The sequence below is a fragment of the Phaethon lepturus genome, unplaced genomic scaffold, assembly GCF_000687285.1.
Source record: "Phaethon lepturus isolate BGI_N335 unplaced genomic scaffold, ASM68728v1 scaffold4458, whole genome shotgun sequence".
In the NCBI taxonomy this organism is placed as follows: Eukaryota; Metazoa; Chordata; class Aves; order Phaethontiformes; family Phaethontidae; genus Phaethon; species Phaethon lepturus.
In genome coordinates, this window is record NW_010555378.1 from 28927 (window position 1) to 34949 (window position 6023).

Below are 6023 nucleotides of genomic sequence, written 5' to 3' on the forward strand. Positions count from 1 at the left end.
GTTCTTCTTTGTACACAGTGTAATTGACTCTGGGCTCAGTGGTTGCACCCATGAGCCCTGTAGGAATGACCTCAAAAGGGATCTCAGCCCTTTGATGGCCAGCCTGAAGCCCTGGCTACAGATGGATGCAGAACCATGGGCTGCCGTTCTCCTAGGATTCATGGAGTGCTGGGGTTTGGTATAATTTGAAGGAATTTCCCCTGTATTTTATTCCCTTCCAGCATGAGAAAGTGGAAGAAGGCACTTGAGACAGAGGTTTTATGATGCATCTTCACATCTCTGGATGTGGGAGCACACGTGTGGGATTACTGATGCCTCCTGCTCCAGCCTCCGTGAACGTACAGGCTGTTGCTCATGATTCCCAGAGATTTGTAGGCAGCAGGGATCTTCTGGATCTGAGAAAAGCTGAGCTTTATCTGCATGGGAAAGTCTGGGCAGCCATAATGGACAGGACAACCGTGATGCGTGTAAAATTCTTGTGAGCCCTGGCTTTAGTCCAGGACACTAGGGATTGTGCTCCAGTTTGTTCCTCACTTCGGAGCACATAGTTGATGAGCCAGAGCTCATTTGGTGGTGGCTAATGTTGCAGCTCATCTTGTTGCTACAGGTGCTGCTGTATCTCTGTGTGAGAGGTTTCAGCAGATTGCTGAAGCTACAGGCAAAGGGGAAGGAGATCAGGACTGAGCCCTGGGAGCAGTCTGAGCCCAAGAGTTTGTAGCGATGAGTCAGTCTTGATCTGTCGCAGATACATCTTCTGTGTTTGGTACTTAGAGTGAGTGCTGTTCAAGAGAAGACTTGAAATCAAGAGCGTTTCCTAGTTCTCTTCTGTGAAGTTGCCACAGAGGTCATTTAGGTCCTCATCCGAAGCCCACTAAAATGCAGAGGCTCATTGACTTCAACAGGCTTTGGATTGAGTCTGTGAGGAGCCAACTTTACAGAGCAGTAAAATACTCCAACACGTATTTTTGCACGGGTGTAGCACTGTAGGAGGAAACGTGCCATCAGAAAGAAAGTGCCATCACTTCAGCAGAAAGCAAGTGGTTACATGACTTTTGGGGTGACATTACTGCACCTTCTTGCTTGTTACGGATTCATTACCACCAAGGCGATGCTACTGGGTGTCTGCCTGCTGAATTCACCCAAACCCTTCTGTATTTGGTAGCACAGGGAGACTCCAAGATGGTCTCTTCAGGCACTTGAAGGTACAGACAGTACCTTCTGCCTGTGCTCTGGTTGAGAAAACATTCCTATTATTTTCAGTCCTAGCTCATTGCATTCAGAAATGTGGAGCACAAATTTAAGGAAAACTGTGTGTTGGAGGAAAAGCAGGGACTTCTGCCAGCCTAAATGACATGTGCATATACTCTAGAAATCTTGTTGTATAGAGTTTTATGGAAGGCAACAGTCTCTAGCTCTATGGTGAGTGTTGCTACGTATGTTATGAGTTGCTCCATTTCCCAGGGAGTTGAACTAATGTGTGGAGGTCTGTCCAGCCTGGCTCAGTCCTCTATGCTGCCAGAGACACCTGGAGGGCAACAAAGATTCTGAGACCTCTGAAAACATGGCTGACCGGGATACATGAGCAAACAGAGACCAACTAGTCCAGAGAAGATGATGCAAAGGGTCAATGACAGAGTGATCCCTTCTTCCCTCTGCATCATCCTGGGGAAAGGACAAGATGTAATGGACACAAAGAGCATACTGGGAGGTTTAGGTTCAGCAAAAAGATTTTTCTAACATGAGATTAGAGAAGCATTGGTATGGATTGTGCTGGGACGTCTTCCAGTGCTGGAAAGTTTGAAGGCTGCATTGGATGAGCTCCAGCTGAGACTGTTTCAGCTGCAGCTGATCCCACTGTGGGCAGCGGATGGATTTAGCTGCCCCGGAGGGAGGAAGGGAGTGTTCTTTCCAGCCACTCTCTTCCTGCCCTTTCAGCTTGATGCATGATATTAGACACTGATGCTGGGCTTGCACTCACTCACCCTTCCTCCTGAAGCATTTTTAGATCTCCTTACAGGACATGTTGTGAAAAAGCAAAGCCCAGCCATAAAACTGGGGACAGACTCTCCCCTGTAGCTAAAGCTGATGCTGGGGTCAGAGGAGAGGGAATTTCAAGTCCTTGGTTCAGAAGGAGCTGCGTGTTGAACCCCACCATGGCCAGAATTAGAGCATCTCTTAGACTGATTTAAAATTTACAATCCTGGAAAAAGCACCTTATCAGCTTGCAGAGGTTGTTATTTAGCTGGAGATGCATCTTCAGGCATGTTTGAGCACTGGGGCTTGAACTTGCCTCTCTTCCTGAGCGGTGATTGGGAATGTCAGATTAGGAGAGGAGATCTGGGGAGGAAAGAGGTTCCACATTGTGCAGAAATAAAGGAGAGGCTCAAAAATGGCAGGAAGCCTGCTCTTCCCCTTAGTTTCTCTCTCTTCTCCTGTGAAAATAATGTGTGAAACCTGGAGAAGCCAGCTGGAGCCAAGGGATGCAATGGACCCTGACACTGTACAACACTTCCCTGCCAAATCCTGCCTGCAGCTTGCCCAGGGAGGATTTGTTCCGTGGCTCATTGCACTCTCAGCTGGCACTTGGCTTCAGCTGCTCCTCGCACCTGCAGCGGTGGTGGCAACCGGGGAGCTACCAAGTGAAACCTGCAGCATTAGATGAGGTGGGGTGACACCGGCGAGATGTGTTTCGGTCCATATACAACATACACATCATTGCATATGAAGCCACCAAAGCGAGGCGAGGGGTGGGTTCTTTGCAGGCACAAACTTTCATAGTTGGGAGCTGCATTGATTGATGTCATGGCAGGGTGTGAGCTCGCCCATCGTGATCAACTGCAGCTGCTTCTGCCATGTTTGATGTCCCTGGAGAATCTCTTCCTTGTGTTCGAAGGACCTCTGCTTTTTCTCTACTCCACGTTTTCCAATCATGGTCTCAGGGATGAGAAAAAGAGAAGAGAAAAAAAACATAACTGGTTAAACCGCTGGCCTGGAAACTCAAGCGTTTTTCCCAAGCTTTGCTTATCTCTGACCCTCAACCCAGTCCTTGACTATCGAGGGATTGTATGCATACCACTCCTGTTCTTGTTTTGGGATACACTTGCAAGCATGACCCCGTATTATTTGTTCTTGGCGTATGCACTTGCCCTTAGCTAGTCTTGTGAGGCTGTTGTGACTCTTATTAGGGGATATAGCCTGTCCCTGATCCAGCACATATGACAGTTAAGTCTCCTTACCCATTCTGGACTGGTTTGCTTGCTGCTGGTGACAGCTACGGTGGGTTATGGCAGTGCAATGACATCTTTTGGGCCCTTGCTCCAGCTGACAGTGCTGGAGGTCTCACCCTTTTTGACCGTAAGCTGATTCCTGAGCATATTTCGGCCAGACAGGGAGAATCCCACCACTCTCTTTCCAAACAGTGCTTCCTAGATCAGAGCTTTGCTGTCATTTCTCTCTGCAGTCCACAAAAGACAGCTGCCATAAAATGATCACACCTGGTAGTACAGCAGCTTCCTGATGAACCTGTGAAGAGACCCTGATGGTCAACCCAGCAGCTGGCAATCATCAACATGCAGACCTCCAAATAAAATACATTCCTGTGCAGCTTTCGATCCTTTGACAGAGATGTTTCCCAGTGTAAGGCTGCCATGAAAAGTGTAAGCCAAAAACATATCATTTCTTAGCCAGTGGTGCTAGGAATAGTGCTGCAAAATGCAGGAATGAAGCAAATACAGCTGGAGCAGTTTTATTCTGGCTCTGACTTTTCTTCCCGTCTGCACTAGCTGTTAGGCAAGAACTAAACGATGCTCCATTCATCATCTCATCAAAGAAAGGAATAGGAACGTCACAGGAGGTGTAACGTGCTGTCCATGGCACGTGGTTACCCCTGCTAACCGCAGCTGAAACCCCAAGCCCGGGGTATCACCCAAAGCCTGCAGTCACCCAAAGCCAGTCAAGCTCCCTGGAAAGAGCGAGGACGTGCAGGTGTTTCCTCATGCAGAAACAGGGAGGCAACTGGGCGTTGTGGGCCCTCGTCCAGCGTACGCGTACAGACATCGCTCCAGGGGGATCTACAGGTCCGGCAGTGGGTTCCCATAGGAGAACCATGGAATACCTCCAACTGCCTTTGGAGAGCACTAGGGGAAGTTTTAAACTGATGAATCTTTTAGCAGGTCAAATTTTGCTTTTGCATGAGCCCGTTAGGTTGGGACCCAAGTTCAATACAAGAGCAGTTTGCGTTTTGCTGATGTGCTGCCTGCAGGCAGGCAGGGCAGGTAAGAGGGGACACGGCTGCCACTCAGCATGTTGCCTCTGCTGTAGCCTGCATCTGGCTTTCACTTTGATCTCGAACAAGTCGTTGGTACGTTGACTGACAAGTATTTCTTTAATTTTTTCTTTAGATTTACTGAAGAAATAAAGATGATGCAGTGTGACCTCTGCCCTTTCATCCCCCAAGTAGATTGTGGCTGATTTTAAATAAACTTTACATATGGGGAGAGTTGTTAAAGGTATTACAAGTTCATAAACAGTGTAAAAATCTGTGTCTGGGTAGGGGAGGGAAAAGGTAGATCATTTCCCACCCAGTTTTGGCCAGCCAGCTCTGGCTGCGATACTTGGTGGGAATCCAGGCTTGCTTAATCCCGCTGCTCACAGACCTTCGAACTTTGGCTTTTGCAGGCACAATTGTAGGAGTGAGTTTAGGGATGCAGAGCACGATCAGTGATGTTTTCCATTTTCCTTGAAAAGATGATGTTTGAAATTACGACAGGGAGTCTTTGCAGGCAGGAGTTTCCCCCTCACCAGAGGGAACCGATGCATTTGATGGCCTCTTTGCTAGCAATGAGCAGGGAATCATGTTAGGGTCAGGAAACACAAACCCAGCCTCATCACCAGGTTGGGCTGGAAGGGAACGGAAGGGGTACCTTGCATGTTGCATTTGCTCTCCAGCAGAAGTGATCAGATGCCCTCTTGTGTTCTCGCTGCTGTGATTATACAACTTGTGCTGCCGCTCCTCCAAAGCCCTTTCAAAAAGGCAGTCCTGCTGACAGCCACGCTCTCCTTGAAGTACCTCGCTTGCCGTTGTCTCTGTTTTTCTTCCAGAAGACAAAACTTGAGGGATATGAATCAAAAGGCACAAGTGGAGTGTATGAAACAGGCTACTTCAGTGCGTGTACTGGGGGAATCTCATAAAGTCCTTCGCAGGAGCCAGGAGATTCCAGGTTTGGCTGCAAGACTGTAGTCCATAAAACTTGCTGGGATAGCTCTTGTGCTTTTCCCCCCGAGCGAGAGGAAACCTTTTTCTGTCTCATTTGCTGCTTCTGCTGATGCCAGATTTCCCTGTGTGAATGTGTTTCTTTTCCTTCACACCCTCAGATAGACTTTCCATTGATCGCTGCCCAACTCTGTGGCCTTTAGTCCTGAAGGGGGCTGAAATAGCCTCCTTCCAGATGAAAAGGCAGCATAAGGAGCTAAAAAGTGAGAGGTTTCACTTCTTTATCAATTACAGTGCTTCCTAGACTATGTGGTTAGAGAAGTGTAGAGCTCAGGAGAAATCCAGGCTGAGGACCTGGCCTCAACATCAAGGATTTCCTTTCTGACATGAGCTAACTATTGCTGCACTCTCCAAAGTAAGGATCTCCCACCGTTTTATGTGACTGTATTGTATTTTTCTGTGTGTCACACACCTCATTCAAGGGGCATCTGAACATGGTTTTCTCATGGAAAGTGCAATCGTTTTCTGGAACATGTTGCTGTGGAGTGTTGCTGAATCCAGGCACTTAGCAAAATTTGAAGGGAGGTTGGATATTTATATGGATCACAACACTAGTCCAGACCTGTAAAGAATTATGTTAACAAGTTTTGGAGCAGATCTGAATAGTGCTTTCAGGCCTTAGCTGTTCTCTAGTGCTTAGGAAGAGACTCATGTTTGAGAGATTCCCAGATATCTGCCTACTTGATGTCTTCTTGTACCTTCCCTTCTTGTACCTTCTTGTCCCTTCTCCATCACTGTGTGCTGGAGAAAG